A 17307-nucleotide genomic window follows, 5' to 3' on the forward strand; every position below is an offset into this window, starting at 1 on the left:
CTGCTGGAATCGGTGGCCAGTACGTCCCTCGGCCCATGCCGCTTCCAGCAGCTCCCATTGGCCTGAAGCAGCAAACCGTGGCCACTGGGAGCCGCGATCAGCCAAACCTGCGGACGCGGCAAGTAAACAAACCGGCCCGACCTGCCAGGGGCTTTCTCTGCACAAGAGGAGGAACAAGTTTGGGAACCGCTGCCCTAGACAATCCAAGCCATTGACTAAGGTGTAGGCTTTAGGCTCCTATTTTTGAAAATCTTGGCGAGAATTCCACATCCACTCTGTGCATGGGGTAATTTCCCAGAGCTAAGGCTTTAGGGTTAAACTTTTAGTGGGGAAGGAAAAACAGCAACAAAAATACAGAGTGCATCAAGTCTACTGGCATCGCTTTTACCACCTTTATGCCCTATAGCGCGCTCTCTCTCTCTCAACTGTTGAAGCAAACTTCCCCACTGATTTCAAGATTTTAATTTATAATTAAATGGTGTCAAAAAATGGTGGTTGGAAAAAAACCCAAGCTATTATGGAAGGAGCTGTCGGTTCTACTCAGAGGAAGTTAAATGGTAAATGTTGTTTTGCAAATCTTTATAATTAAACAATATTAACAGTTAAAGCAATTAACAATTTAAATGCCCCTCAGGCAGTTTTGGTTTTAGTCAGAATGCCAGTGTAGTCTGAGAGCTCGCTTGCTAGTTTTGCTGAATGAAAATGCCAGAAGAATACTAGGAGCCACGTTGCCCCACCAGTGAGCAGACACTGAAGATGCAAAAATGGAGGGCCTGATTTTTCCCACAGATAAGCTCCTTGGAGAGTCATTGACTCCCACACAAACTGAGTGGAAAGCCTGGCAGGTGTCTGTGACTCCACAAGGGGCACCACAGTGGGAAATCAGGCCCCTCAGTGTTAGCTATGACCCTTTGTAACTCACCAGTCAGTGTGTGTTACATGTCCTCCTGTGTGGCTGATCCACAGAGGTGAAGAGTCTGTTACAGCTACAGTACCTGGCTTTTTGGCTCAAGCGATAGGAGCTCTGGTTCAGCCCCTGCTGGTGGCCAAGACAGCAGCCATCCCACCAGAGCCTGGCCTCAGTGCAGTTCGTAGTGTTTCTGCGAGGAGGAGGGTAATAGGAGTAATTTGTGAGCATGCATTTAGCCTCATGTAGAGAAAGGGGTGCACCCACTAAAGTATGAGTTACACAGAAGGTCAGAGTAGTTGATCTAATGGTTCCTTTGGGTCTCAAAATCTACAAAGCTCAATACCTGCTGCCCTTTCTGGCCCTATCCTGCACCTGCACAACAGTGTCTGCATGAGTGGTGTGGGCAAGCAGATTCCGTGTGGAATTTTCTGCTCTCCAGCTTGAGGATAATTCTGGAGAGTTTGTGTAAGTGCACACAGCAGCCAGAATTCAGCCGTTTGCTAAATATGAAATTAGTCCGGCTAAGACCTTCTCATTCTTGTTTGCTAAGAGATCTCTGTAATGTATACAGAAGGTTTGCCTGGAAAGTTGTCTTCTAAGACCGTACCAAGATTTAATGTTTTGGATTCTGTTGTTACAAACTGTGAAAGTATCTGGTGATCAGGATAATTGCAGGGATGTGTATTAACTGGTGGGGTTTTATTTGTATTGGGGGTTTTTGAGTATTGTTTTTAGGGTACTGTGATTGCCCCTTCTTCCATCTGCAGCTTGTAAGTTACAATTTGTTCTTGTATGTTGGGACAATGGAAGGGTCACTGCTTTTTTTTTTTTTTTTTTGTCTTTAATTTAGGCATGGCCAGTGCTGCCACACATTTGTTTTTGTGGCTGTGTTTTCCCACCTCCGATAAATGTGTAAAGTTCAAAGTGACAGAGTTGTGTAAGAAGATGGGCCAGGCATTCCACTTCTGGGTGCATGTTGTGTGCCTCAGGTTGTGATGTCAGGTGTGGGGTCAGAGGACGCATGACTGCACTGCTGTGTGAGATGAAAACTGTTGGATCATATTAAAGAAGTTCTGTATTAAAATCACAAATGAGTTTGATTCCCCATAGTTTAAATTCCAGGGTATTACTAATTAAGAGGTCTCTTGGGTTTTGGTACTGTTTCTCTCCCTCTATGTGTGAAACTTGCAAGCTGCTAATTGCGTTAGTACATTCTAAGACAGAGTCTGTTCTCAAAGCAATTCACAGAGACTCAAAGCAATACTCTAACAACAGAAACAGCACCCAGAGACTCCCCGCCCTTTTGTTGTATTAACAATTGTGATTAAAATAGAGATAGAGGATGTATGTGGATGGATGCTTGGTGTGGATAATAACTGAATGATCAGGGAGGTGCCAGCCTAAGAATCCAGTGTCCATCGGCTGAAGAAGGCGTCAAGTGGAAATAACCAGAGGACCCCCGGAGGGCAGACTGGAATCCACCCAACAGCCTCAAGAATGGGAGAACCAAAGAACAAGATAACTTCTTGGATCCGTCAGGAATGTGCTATCTGCTGATTGATTCAGCAACAGCATGATGAAGCAATTCCCATAGACTGGCATAGGAAGAAATTCCTATAAAAATAGACTCTTAAAAAGTGAGAACTTTGGGGTCTGATTCTGCAAACCAACTTCCAGGAGCATCAGATGAGCATCTGACAAGGCCCTGCTCCCTCCTCATGTCCAGGCCACCTGGCCAGTGGCTTGGCATGAGCAACTCTAAGGCTGGTAACTATGATGACAACCTTGCAGAACCTCTGTGTGTGTGTGTGTGTGTTTGTATGAATGAATGAGTGAATAAAGATGAGATTGAATGGAATGTTACAGCTATAACTAACTGCTTACTATAATAACAACCTTGCAGAACCTGTGTGTGTGTGTGTGTGTGTTTGTATGAATGAATGAGTGAATAAAGATGAGATTGAATGGAATGTTACAGCTATAACTAACTGCTTACTATGATAACAACCTTGCAGAACCTGTGTGTGTGTGTGTGTGTGTTTGTATGAATGAATGAGTGAATAAAGATGAGATTGAATGGAATGTTACAGCTGTAACTAACTGCTTACTATGATTCTTTCTGTATTCACAATAAATGTGGTATTTTGCCTTTTTCCCTTTAATAAGATCCTGCTGGTTTTTAATTTATTGGTACAACATTTTGGTGGAGAATTGCGAAAGGGGGAATATTGGTAAAAAACCTCAGTTATTGTAAATATTGGTGTGCACACCGCCAGCTCTAGTGAGCTAGGCATTTCTATTAGGTTAACCAGACCTGCTGGCCTCCGAGAAGGTAGTAGGGGACCTGTTGGCCTCCGAGAAGGTAGCAGGGAAAACAGATTAAACCAGACCTGCTGGCCTCCGAGAAGGTAGCAGGGGACCTGCTGGCCTCCGAGAAGGTAGCAGGGAAGAACAGATTAAACTAGACCTGCTGGCCTCCGAGAAGGTAGCAGGGAAAACAGATTAAACCAGACCTGCTGGCCTCCGAGAAGGTAGCAGGGGACCTGCTGGCCTCCGAGAAGGTAGCAGGGAAGAACAGGTTAACCGGACCGGCTGGCCTCCGAGAAGGTAGCAGGGAGAAATAGGTTAACCAGACCTGCTGGCCTCCGGGAAGGTAGCAGGGGACCTGCTGGCCTCCGGGAAGGTAGCAGGGGAAAAACGCATAGATTAAGCTATGATTTCAGAATCTAGGCTGTGTCACTTGCTAAGTAATACCAGCAGTGACAAAGAGATTGAAATATCCATGTTAAGATGTTTAAAAGAAAACAGGGTAAGCCAGTACCAGAGGGAGGAATGGAGTCAGAAGGAACTCCAACCTCACCTTTTGTTAAAGAAATTACACCTTTTAAACAAAACCTTCAAAAATTTGGGCACAGTCCTTGGACTAAACAAGCCCTAGCTGATCTCTGCACTATTTCGGACCTAGAGGATAGATTGGCTCAGTATATCCTCATATACAAACCTTCTAGTGCTGCCAAAAGAGATGCAGCAGCAATTTGGTTGTTGTGGGAGGCATGTAAGGATTCTTCCCTCCGCTTGTCTTCATGTAAAGAGGAAAAGGCACAAACGGAAAAGGGAGCAGACAATTGGAAGGTGCTGGCTACAAATACCCAAAGCCAGCTGAAAATAGTGAAAGAGGCACTCCAGGAATACAAAAAGAGTGAAAAAGTTAACTCTGCAGAGGCTGGAGGGAGGCAGGTAAAGGGGGAGAAGGTCCTATGTATGGCACCCCCAGGCATAATTACAAAGAGAAAGAGTAAAAAAAAAAAGTTAACTCTGCAGAGGCTGGAGGGAATTAAGCAGCTAAACTTTGTGAAAATGTTAAAAAGGAAAAAAAAAGTGTTAGAGAAAGAGCATTCTTGGTTTCTTTGCAGCCATTCTGAGGGAAAAATGGGCCCTTTTCCAAAGGAATGTCTGTAAATTAGCCAGGCAAAAGAAACTGATTAAAATCATTTGACTGGACAATTTAGTCAAATTTGCTAAAAGAACATAAGGGGGTTCTATTGGAACTTAACTGCCTCAAATGTATAAAGGGAATGTAAGATGTAAAAAAACAGAGCAACGTGGAAGGGATGTTAAAGAAAAGAAAATGTGTATGTATCTATCTGTGTGTGTGTAAATATGTAAAGTTCTAAGGACCAGTTGGTTTTGTTTTTGTTTTAAATAATGCCACTAAAAATCCATTTGACTCTTTAATTCAAAGTTGCAAAACTGACAGACCTTTTTGCTAGACACAGGTAATTAGTGCTGTTTGGCTTTGGGATTTGGCATTTAACCCTTAAAAGGTAACTCAATGCTTTACAAAATTTAAAATGTTTTTAAGTTGTGGCTGCAGCAGGGCAGTCAAAATCTGGAGAATAGAAAAAAAATTGGATTATTTTTGTTTGGTTGGTTGGTTTTTGTTTGTTTGTTTGATTTTGTAACAAAATAGCAGATGAGAGCTGTAGTAAAAAAAAAAATAAATAAATACGAAATTTAAAAAAGACAGTGGCCCTCTGAAGCAACAGCAGGGGTGAGGTGCACAAAACAAAAAGAAGCAATGTTAGAAACACTGAGTCTTAAAATGGCTCTGAGTAATCAGACTGTCACTTTGATAAAGGTACATGAAAACTCTGTAAGCAAAAAAAAAGAAATAGTTACACCTTATGTAAAAATTGATATGGATAATGTTATAGAAGTTAAACTATGGAAGGAATGTGCATTTGCCCCAGAACATGCGCAGGGTATATTGTAGAAGGGGCAAAAGAAATGCAAACGTACCATGCTACTTAATTAAAATGCTATTAGGGCTCCAAAGGGAGCCACAATAGGTTGGGTTTTCTTTTTCAGATTGCTGTGTGTTTTGGAAGCAGAAGTTAAAAGTAATCAAAACTCTGGTGAAAGTTGATTGTGTCCCTTTTAAGATAGAGTCTCTGAGCTGCTGATGGCTTTAAATCCAAAAGCAGGAAGTGTCTGTGAAAATGCAAATTACCTAAATGATAAAGGAAGGAAAGAACTAGCAGCACAAAGGAGCTGCAGATAAAGGACATACCTGGTCAGCAAACAAATTGTCTAAATAAAAGGCATGGGATAACAAGATAATTTTAATAAATTTAATGATAATAAGTATCCCTGTAACAACGTATAGTGTGTATGATTTTTGGAAAAACCCTTTAAGGTCGTATGGTAATGATGCTTCTCAGTTATTACCTGTAAATAAAACTTAAAGCTTAACACAGCAGGAAAAACATTATAAACTTGGTCTGCTGTATAAGAAGGAAAACTCAGGGATTTAATGACTAAACAGTGGGATAATTTCCCCATAACCCTTAAAAGATAAAAGCCATTGAAACCTGGCCCACCTATAGAACAAAAACAGGAAAATGTGGGGGCAATTCCTCTGTTTTGCCTGCAATCAGCAAGGGTATTTGTAAAAGAAATATTTTAAGCAATAATCTGCCACCCCAAAAGGGGTAGAAACATGTTCTTTTTGTCTTTCAGAAAAATCAGGAAAAGCTGATGCCAGCTGAAAAGTAACCCAATACCATGAATCTACTGTCACAATAGAAATTGTGTTTTGTGTTCTATGTTTTGTCTTGTGTTTTGTCTTGTTGCTAGCACTGTTGTGTGTTAAAAAAAAAAAAAAAAAAAAAAAAGATACTGAAGACCTGCAGGAACTTAAAAATAAATTAAGCTCTCTGTCCCAGCTACAGGACAGCCTGATACAAAAACAAGTACATGCCAACGTAGACTTGGTCCAAATTGGTCTGGGTAACCTAAAAGCCCGATGGAATCTTTGGCAATGGCTTAATACTACCACATGGCTTATGCATAAGAAAAAAAAAAATTAGAAATAGGAAACTACACAGCCATAGCTATGGGATGCACTGAAATGCAGATACTTGCACTAGCTACTTTGGAACACAAATGTCCTGGGTCATATTGGGAAATATTAAGGGTTTGATGCATTTGTTAAAACAAAGAAAGAGATCATTGTTTGACACTTATCAACATGAATGGATGCAATATGTTTCCAGTATTGTGAAACCAGACTTGTTAATGGGAGAAATTGTTGTCAAAATTGCACACCAACAGTCCCTGGAGGCAAAGGTATTGAAGGTTAACCCACTCCCCATATTACACATGGGATCCTTCTGGCTACCCTGGACCTTGAGCCAGTGGGCTGGGGAGGGAGGGAAGCTATTGGACACTAGAGGTTGTACCGAATGGACTCCTCAAAAGTGGGTGTGCCTCACCTTGCCTGTTGCCCCAGAACCTTGTAGTAAAGATACATCACTAGGATCGTGTATGTGGCATGAATTGGAATCACAAACTCAAATTGCCTCACAGTACCTTCTCTTGAATAGGCTACCTAGAAAGTGACACTGACGATTATAAATCTTAGTGTCAAAAGGGGGATTATGTTGGATCATATTAAAGAAGTTCTGTATTAAAATCACAAATGAGTTTGATTCCCCATAGTTTAAATTCCAGGGTATTACTAATTAAGAGGTCTCTTGGGTTTTGGTACTGTTTCTCTCCCTCTATGTGTGAAACTTGCAAGCTGCTAATTGCGTTAGTACATTCTAAGACAGAGTCTGTTCTCAAAGCAATTCACAGAGACTCAAAGCAATACTCTAACAACAGAAACAGCACCCAGAGACTCCCCGCCCTTTTGTTGTATTAACAATTGTGATTAAAATAGAGATAGAGGATGTATGTGGATGGATGCTTGGTGTGGATAATAACTGAATGATCAGGGAGGTGCCAGCCTAAGAATCCAGTGTCCATCGGCTGAAGAAGGCGTCAAGTGGAAATAACCAGAGGACCCCCGGAGGGCAGACTGGAATCCACCCAACAGCCTCAAGAATGGGAGAACCAAAGAACAAGATAACTTCTTGGATCCGTCAGGAATGTGCTATCTGCTGATTGATTCAGCAACAGCATGATGAAGCAATTCCCATAGACTGGCATAGGAAGAAATTCCTATAAAAATAGACTCTTAAAAAGTGAGAACTTTGGGGTCTGATTCTGCAAACCAACTTCCAGGAGCATCAGATGAGCATCTGACAAGGCCCTGCTCCCTCCTCATGTCCAGGCCACCTGGCCAGTGGCTTGGCATGAGCAACTCTAAGGCTGGTAACTATGATGACAACCTTGCAGAACCTCTGTGTGTGTGTGTGTGTGTTTGTATGAATGAATGAGTGAATAAAGATGAGATTGAATGGAATGTTACAGCTATAACTAACTGCTTACTATAATAACAACCTTGCAGAACCTGTGTGTGTGTGTGTGTGTGTTTGTATGAATGAATGAGTGAATAAAGATGAGATTGAATGGAATGTTACAGCTATAACTAACTGCTTACTATGATAACAACCTTGCAGAACCTGTGTGTGTGTGTGTGTGTGTTTGTATGAATGAATGAGTGAATAAAGATGAGATTGAATGGAATGTTACAGCTGTAACTAACTGCTTACTATGATTCTTTCTGTATTCACAATAAATGTGGTATTTTGCCTTTTTCCCTTTAATAAGATCCTGCTGGTTTTTAATTTATTGGTACAACAAAACAAGCCCCTGGAGATGCTGCCTGAGTGGGATGCTTTCATTGGCCTGCTAAACCGAGGGTTGTGAGCTCAATCCTTGAGGGGGCCATTTAGGGATCTGGGGCAAAAAAATTGGGGCTTGGTCCTGCTTTGAGCAGGGGGTTGGACTATTTGATCTCCTGAGGTCCCTTCCAACCCTGGTATTCTAGGATTCTATGTTGCTGTTCAGCAGAAATGATGCAGGGGAAAAGCCTCAATCGTTGCATTTCCTTGGTGATATTGTCATGGTTGTTGCACCATAAACAGCGAGAGACAGACCTCCAGTTTTGTCCAGTGCTGCTTCATGCCTCGCAGACCAGTGAAATTCTCCCTGTCCGTAGGTTTGTGTCCCCCTTTGGGCTGTAGTGATGCACATGACTTGTGCTGGCCCTCTGTACCTCTAGGCAAGACCATAACCTGCTATTTTACTTTGTAGGAAACTCCCCCCACTGCAGACCCGTATGAAAGGTGCTGCTGCCACCCAAATGAAGCCTGTCAACCCAGGAGTTGACCCGTTGCTGTGTTAGCTGCACCTGGTACACAAAGGTCTAGAGTTAGTTGAAGTGGAAAACAACAACATTAAAAGAAAAAACTAACTTTGGAGGGCTCTTGAATGATGGGAATTTGCCGCTGAGCTCGCTAGGGTTCACAGGAGCCAGGCAGTATCTGTGGTAGATGCTCATTTCAGGACAGACCGCAGCCCAGAGCCATTGGCTCCACACTGCATTTGGGGAGCGGATGACAAGGGGTCTGCTGCAATTCGTCTTGGGGGCTCTGCGGCACACAGCTGGATCTGCCACTCTTTGAAAGATGGCGAGTGGAGAAGGGAGTGTAAGGCCATGGCCCTGGTCCCACCATTGCTGGTCCCCTTTGAAGAAAATCCATTCATTATCCAGGGAGCACAAGGTCCAGACTTGTGTCTGGCCTTTGAACAGGACTTCCAGGAAGCATTGTCTTTGCTCACTTGCCCCAATGTGCACCTGAGCAAGCCACTTGCGAGAAGTCCCTTAGCCTGTTCTGGAACAAGCATGTTTATCATAGATGGAGAATGACCTTCTCAGATGTGACGGCCCCTCCTCTCCCAAGCCCACCAAGTAACCTGCCCTCCCCCCCCAACCAGGTGGATTTCTTTCTGTCTTAAAATGGGTGATCAGACAGAGATTCCATGAACTCCATTTGCTCTAATGCAAATCTAGTGTGGAAAACACTCAGACACTGATGATGGGCAGCAAAACCCTAGGCTGACCTGGCATCTTATTTAAACACAAAGTATTGTTAAAGGTGTGTTTAGATGTAAAGCTTCTCAGTGCATTGTATCAAAACAAAATTCAGTCTTCTATATCACTAACCAGCAACACAGAGGTGCAACACAGGTGTGTGTGGTCTGAAATTACACTGATCTCTAACCAAATAATGATCTCTTACTTTGAACATCTTAATAATTTTGAAACAGTGATGCAAACCTCTGCAGCCCCGAGAGATCTATATAATGTCTTGTCACATGATTATTTTTGGTCCTATTTTGGATTTCCAGAAACCAGGATGCCCAAGAGGATTTGTACTCCAGGCAGATCTAGCAAAATCATTTTCAAGTGACCTCTGTATATTTAGGACATGGGCTATCTTGGCTTTCTGTTTCAGAGAACTAATCTAAGCTGGAGCTGAAGTACTGTAACTGTTGTTTGCCAAGCGGAAAAGCAATTTGCAATCCTGTCCAGTCATGCATTGCAGCAGCTGGGGGGAGAGAGTCCCACCTGCTATTCTGTTCCCAGCCTTCCTAAGGCCTTTGTACCATTTTACTGACATTTTTGGTGGGCAGCTGTGATGGTGCGGGGGGGAGGTGGTCTCTTCTTTGTAAGGAGATGGCATTCACAGGACAAGCTGATTTCTCACTCCATTAACAGGTCAGGGTACAGGGCCAGGTTCTGTGTTGTTTTTGGTGGGAGCCTTGGAAATATTTATTGCCCATCAGCACTGGAAGTTGTCTGGTGACAACGATTCTGTTAAAGCAATCAGCATTATCTTTCTTGGGGAAGTATATGATGCTAGCAGGCCGGTCCTTGGTGATAGAGAGCTGCTTAATGTGAGCTGAACGTTTGCCTTCTTACTTTTGGAAAACAGTGGAAGCACTGTCACCTTTTAAAATACATACTCATGTTTCTTTTATACTTGTACAAGTGTTATGTTAGCTTGTGAACGGTGGGTAATTGCCTTTTTGTATGCTACTCTTTATATAGTCACAATGAAATACAAGAGACATGTTTTATTAGTTGTGAAATAGCCAAGTTGACATCCAGGCTTCTGCCTAACTTCATTGTTTTAAAAGATTAATCATCCTTGAAATATTTATAATATTTGCTCGGCTAGGCAGTTGGTATTACTGCCACAGAGCCACCATTTTTATAGGAGAGGAGGTGATGAAAGAAAAGCTTTTCCTGGTAAAAGGGCTGACCACAGATGTATACCACAGTGTTTTTATTAGCAGCACAGTACTAAATTCAGGAGTATTAAATTCTCCAGCTGATGGCGGTCTGATCTATAAGCTGGTAGAGGGTGAAATTCAACCCCGCAAAGGTCCTATGCACCACTTAATTCTCACTTAAGCCATTAAGTGGTGCAAAGGGCAGTGTGCAGGGCCCTCTCTACACAGGGGTGAATTTCACACAGAGTAAAAAGGGGGATTTCTGGATTTTTTTATACTTCTTCAGTATTCTGCAAACGTGCCTGCTCAAAGAGTTCATACACACCAATGCATTATGGAGGCTAAAAGCAAGCAAAATCTTCTTTTACTTGTAATCCACAGTGTTTGCTAGGCACATGCAAATTTTTCATGAATTTCCCAGATCTCTCTCACCTGGAAAACTAGATAGTAGCTATGAGTTGGCAAACCATTCTGGGTGTGAGCATGCAAATAAACATACCAAGGGATTGCCACCTCCCTTTGCTTTTCAAATATGTATGTTACATAGATCCAGAACACATGGGATTTTTTGTTCTGGACCAAACCATTGTACAACACTGATTTAGATTAATCGACTTGCTCTCACTATTATAGAAGGAAAGTGGGATTCTTAGTGAATAATCCGTATGCTACTACCCATGATATGTGACCAATTTGTAGCTGTTTCATGGGAAGCCTGGTGTCTGAGCCCTGGCAGTCAACTAAGTGTGTGTGCTCTGAGTTCATAGTGTTAATTAAGCCATACAATATGACAGCATGTGAATTACAGTGTGGTAATTCACCCCCAAAGCATTTAGGCACAAAGGATGAAGGCCAAATGGCCTTTGTGCATCTAAGTGTGAATTATTATACCATAATTTACTCCCCATCACATTTGACTTAAAATGTTTTGGTTTTAATTTTTTCTTTAATAAGTTATAAAATGCCCCAAAATATAGTATTGAGAAGTGTAACACACTTTCGCGAAGAGGACAGCAGGAGAGAAAGATAGGAATTTTGCTGGGTCCTAAGGTCTCAGTAGCTGTTTTAGAATGCATTTATTCACCCTAGCCACTAAATGAGTTTTGTGATGTGGACACCTGTCTGCCAAAAACTGCACTGGGATCAGCAACTCATTTCACATAGGCTATCAAACAGTCATTCTGTAGGGTAATTTATTTTTAGTTACGTATTACCTGATCTTGATGTGATCTGGAGACCTTAGCCCAGGGCCAGTCTTCTGAGCCATTCAATCTCTGCCTAATTCATCAAGTAGACAGACACCCCCACAACAAAAATCATCATCACAGATGGCACCCTTGTTACCAGTCTCAGTGAAGGTTGAATAATCATAGAGACTGCACTGTCTGGAGCAAATTGGCACTCGGGTGATGCTGCTGCTGGTAAGTTTGATCTGCTGCAGCTCACGTCACATGTCATAAAAACAGACTCTAAAAATTGGCACAAAAACACTGGGAGAAAATGATGGGAAAATGCCTTAAAACCTTATGTCTAAAATGTGTTCTGTTCTGCAGGAAAGGGTTGTCTTAATGATAAGAATACAGTGTTCATTGGAATTCATTCTGTAGGTCAATAAATCCTTTCTGGGACAGGTAGTATGGGTTGCTAACATCACTGCGTCACATGCTCATAGCCATGTAGATAAGTTTTTTTTAAAATCAAACAAACCTGTGATACACAGGGTATCAGAGTCTGTGATCTAAGGGTCCCACCTGGCCTGAAATGCCATGAAATTACAGAACACCATTTTATTGTAGAGTAATTCATCTGCCCTTCAAACAACATCAACATTTTTGTCAGTTATGGTTGGAGCACCTGTAGCTAAGGTTGCCTAAATCTTCCCGTTATAACCCTCTTTTCTCAGTGTCTTTTTAAATAAAATTAACAAGAAGCCATTGCATGTTTGATATTTTATTCACTATGACTACAGATTGTGAGCTCCCGGAGCGCAGAACTGTTTTCTTTGCTTCTTGTTTGTATGGCATCTGGCACACTGATGCCTTGATCCTCAATTAGGTTCCTAGATACTACAATAATACAAATAATGGATAATCATAGAATCATAGAATATCAGGGTTGGAAGGGATCTCAGGAGGTCATCTAGTCCAACCCCCTGCTCAAAGCAGGACCAATCCCCAACTAAATCATCCCAGCCAGGGCTTTGTCAAGCCTGACCTCAAAAACCTCAAAGGAAGGAGATTCCACCACCTCCCTACGTAACGCATTCCAGTGCTTCACCACTCTCCCAGTGAAAAAGTTTTTTCTAATATCCAACCTAAACCTCCCCCATTGCAACTTCAGACCATTACTACTTGTTCTGTCGTCATCTCCCACTGAGAACAGTCTAGATCCATCCTCTTTGGAACCTCCTTTCAGGTAGTTGAAAGCAGCGATCAAATCCCCCCTCCTTCTTCTCTTCCGCAGACTAAACAATCCCAGTTCCCTCAGCCTCTCCTCATAACTCATAATAACTGTAGATGTTTACCTTTATGAAAGAGGTATCCCTGTTAATTCCTCTTCTTTCCCTCCCTTCTAAGGTATTCCTTTCTGGATTTGTTAAAGTATTTATACTGTCTTTTCTTTCTTAAAATGCTCTTAATACTGAAATGTGTAGCTGAAGGAAGGTGACCCATTAGTGGCTAGCCTGGCCCTTGCCCAGCTGCGTAGTATGACATGAGGAGCTTCGTCCCAACAAGTGCAGCCTGCATAAGGTCTGGCTTAATTGCAGTCAGTGCACATGGGAAATACAGGCACTGTGTGTTACCTGACTCTCTGGGCATGCATGGCGTTCCGAAGGGGTTGGAGCCATGCTGAGGGAGATTGGTACAGCAAGGGGAGGGAGGAGTAGGCTGCATCCCCATCTGCATGCTTGTGAACTAAGAGGACATTTGTCTTCCAATTCCTCTCTGAATCCCATCAGGTCCACCTGGGATGCTGCGCTCCACACTGGCCTTACTGTTGTGCTTTGCCTATATAGCAGAATTGAGCCATAACTGTCTGAGCAGTGGCCTTGTCTAATAGTTTGTCATATCACTGTTATTATTACTGCATATTCTAAAGCTGCTCTTCAAAAGGTGGCGGTAGCATCCATAAAAGAAATGACATTTGAAAGTGCAATGACTTCTGGGAACACGCTGAGCAATGAGATTCTGTGTGGCACCGCATTGGATGGGGATGGCTGGTGGCTCTGAGCCACCTGTGTGCCCTCCTGATCTGGAGGCTGGAGGGACGCTCCCTGGCATCATTTAGATTGTCCCAATGGCCTGTCTAACTTTTAGCAGCCTTGGCTCCTACCCTCCGTCTCTGCTAGGGTGGTGTTTCTGAAAGGGTGCAGTACTCGCTCCCCTCTGAGCCTGGAGAGCTCTGTCGTCGTCCTCCCCCCTGCTCATGTGGAGAGTCCAGTGCTTGCGGTGGCACTCATTGCTCAGGGAGCAAACGAAGCCCTGTGTGCCCAGCCCTGGCTCGTGTGGGGTACTTGCCTTGCCCCTTCTCAGAAACGAGCACATCTTGCCTTCAATCATTTGCTTTTTTGGAGCCCAACACATCTCATGGGGGTGAGAAGAAGAAATGCAGCCCACGATTGGTGAGGATAATGTATTTGCTGCTCTATTGTGCATTGCTGCTCACCTTCAAAGTGTCCTAGCAGTAAGTAGCAACCATAGATACTGCTCCAATTAGGTCGGGATTGTTCTTCTCTTACTACAGCATAAAAATTGGTGATGGTCTTTTATTAATGTTTAATTTTATTATTCTGAACACTGGAGGTTGCAAAGGGCATGATTTAGTAATGAGGGTGGCTCACAAATACACCTCAGTGCAGCCTGTCTTGCGTGGTACACTCTCTCAGGAGAGTGCTATGAAGTGGTTTAGAAGCAGGGCCTTTAGATTGGCCACAATAGTGCGGAACAGTCGGAATGGCCCTGGTGGCTCAGCAGCTTTGTAAATTACAGGCTGCTGTGAACCTTGCTGTATGGCAGAATCTCTACAGGCAGATAAAACGAGTGTGTCGTTATAAAAAATAGAAGCCTGATAATAATCACACAGGGTGTATATCACTCAACATATCGTCTCTGTTCCTTTCAATGTGTGGCCCCCTCTGTTAGGAAGGAGGATTCCGGCATTAAGGCTGACAAAATCTCATGTGGGAAGAAGTCCTGTTATTCCACAGGCTGAGACACAGTTTTGCTTTGCAAGACAGAAGTCGGCCATTAAAATAACAAGATGGATTTATTGCCAAACCTGTTTATCACTGAAATAATGTTTTGCCAACTTATTTGCCCACATAGCAGTGTGTAATTGGCAGCATGTTTCATGTGAGAAAGCTCTTTTTTTAATAGCTGAATCCCATCTTCTATCCAAATCCAGGTCACTGAATATTAAAAACCAAGCAAAAATCTAGACTTTTACACAGATGAGTCACCTAAAATGTGAATAATGGAAGGGTTCTATTTTTAACACTTCCATTTCACTGACATGAATTGAAACCTGTCCTGTCATTGCCGTCTGTGATCTTACAGGCATGTTTAATTAAAATTTTTACTATTAGTAATCATTGTGAGGAATTCCGGGCACTCAAAATTAATAATGTTTGGTTGTTTTACTTCATTTGATTGAAAAAAGAAATTGGCCTGTTGCTCAGAAGCCAAATACATAATAAATTTAAAAAATCAGTAGACACCCGGCAGCCTGCAAGCACCACTGACAGAAGTGCTTGGAAGTCATATATTATAATATCAGACAGCCATAAAAATAAATAAGCTCTAGTTGCTTGTTTCTGTGCACAGCGAAGAGAGCACGCTGAGCCAGCATGGCATGGATACTGCCACGTTTTGACCAGTCCTACTAACCCTGAACTTCACTAAAAGCTTGATTGAAGTTTGCTAGTAAGCATCTGTGTGCAATTGTAGTTGTAAACTATTTTCAACTCATTAATTTGTTGTTTTTTGCATGGTTTCATCCCTGAACTGGACAAATCTTGGTGGTTTCTTATATATTCTGCCATCAGGGGTGGCTTTCCTCTAGTGTTTGACTTTATCCAAATCTAAAATTCAACGCTAAATTTGGAGGCCCCCCAAAAAAGAATAAAAATAAACAAGCTCACACATATACCTGAGAACTATACACCTTTAATGCTAATACAACTTAATTGTCTCATATACTGTGGGGAAGGGGTGTACCATGCAATAGCCTATAAAAAGGACAGTTAAAAAACAAACAAAAAACCCCAACCATAGCTCTTATTGACTGATGACAGTTCTAATATTCTAGCAGTCTATGTAATTAGATACTACTATGTATCCAGTGTCGCTTCATGTTTGAGATCTCGTCAGGGGTATTAACCCTTTAAAGTTTGGCTTGTGTGACAAATGCCACTGCCTTATCAAGTCAGGACCCTGTGTGGCATATGCCTTGAAGGTATTTCCATACTGGCTGGACCCTTCATAATGCCCCATTAAAGCTGGAACTCTCCCAGGCAGAACTGGATACATGGCAACAATAAGTTTTATTAGCAGATATAACCGTTGATGTGTAAAGGCAAAGACAGTTAAGGAAGCTGCTAAGTCTTTAGTGTCAATCCTCACAATGTCCTGGAAGAACGCGGGTCCCTGCTGTAGTTGAACACCAGCATTCTCACATGCTGGTGCTGACTCAACTGCTTGTTGGCCTGCAGAGCAATTCTATGAAGAGAACAACCCCTGTATTCTCACAGGTAACCAACGTAAAGGTGTGATACAGTATTTACATAGAGGCAGTGGTGGGTGTAATGCAAATGTTATGATGCCAGTGAGGATATGTGATACTGCCATTGAAATGAAATGCTATAGGGCACAATTAGAGACGGGGCTTGATTTTTCACAAATTTTCTGGACTTCGCACCAGTCTCCTTAATGTGACACCTCTTTGTTCATACAGAATATTAAAATGGCACTTAAATTACCCTTTGAGTAGAGAAGGTAATAATAACCATGCATTATAAGGTGTTTAAAGTACAGTGTTACTTCAGTCAAGGTTTCAGATTTAACTTTCAAATGCTTTTCATCTGCACATTGCAAATTTGACAGATAATTTTTATTGGTTTTAGCCTGAAAAGACTATTTTAACTTCCTAAACCAAACAGTGTTTATTTTGATTTGGCAGGAGTTTGTAGGACAGTGAATTAGCAGTAAACTAATACTTAAGTTCTGCTGTATATAGAAATTAATTCTTCATGGGTTTTGATTGTCTGCTTTTCTCTATGCCGTTGTGTGTTTACACAAAAAGTATTTTTTCAGAGCAGGGAATCCATTTTCCTGTTCAGGAGTTTGAATAAGACTTTGCATTGAGTAACTGGCACAACTGAACAAAACCATGTATTAAATAAAAATACAGTAATATTGAATGAGACTACTTTTGTGCACCAAACAGATCATCTTGAGTGCCCTTAGATTCCATATAAGTAGAACAGATCTATGTTGATCTATAGTATATATTGTCTGGATGTGCCTAGTACAGAATGGCTATGCTAAATATTATATGTATTTAAATTATATATGAAATTTAAAATCCCATTGTTAACGCAGCATTGAGTCTGCGGAGTAAGTAATCAGAGATCAAGAAATGTAAAAATCCAGTTTCCAACATGAAGGCTAAGTGGGCCATATTGCACCTGTTAATGAATGGAAATCTGTCGTCCTCACACTTCCATTGTAAACTCTTTGGGGCAGGGGCTCTCTCTCTCTCTCTTTTTATGTTTGAACAGCACCTAGGACAATGCAGCCCTGAACTCTAGGTGCCACCGTAACAGTCATGGTGAGCTCTTACCATTCCCTACTCCCCCACAAGTCATACAT

General features: G+C 42.1%; 1 protein-coding gene across 35 annotated transcripts in view; it reads left to right on the plus strand.

Moving 5' to 3' along the window:
- ADGRL3 (adhesion G protein-coupled receptor L3) overlaps positions 1-17307 on the plus strand; it is an 804652-nt gene that overhangs the window by 283619 nt on the left and 503726 nt on the right. The gene's annotated exons all lie outside the window — the stretch shown is intronic.

The sequence above is a fragment of the Natator depressus genome, chromosome 4 (genome assembly GCF_965152275.1).
Source record: "Natator depressus isolate rNatDep1 chromosome 4, rNatDep2.hap1, whole genome shotgun sequence".
Lineage (NCBI taxonomy): Eukaryota > Metazoa > Chordata > Testudines > Cheloniidae > Natator > Natator depressus.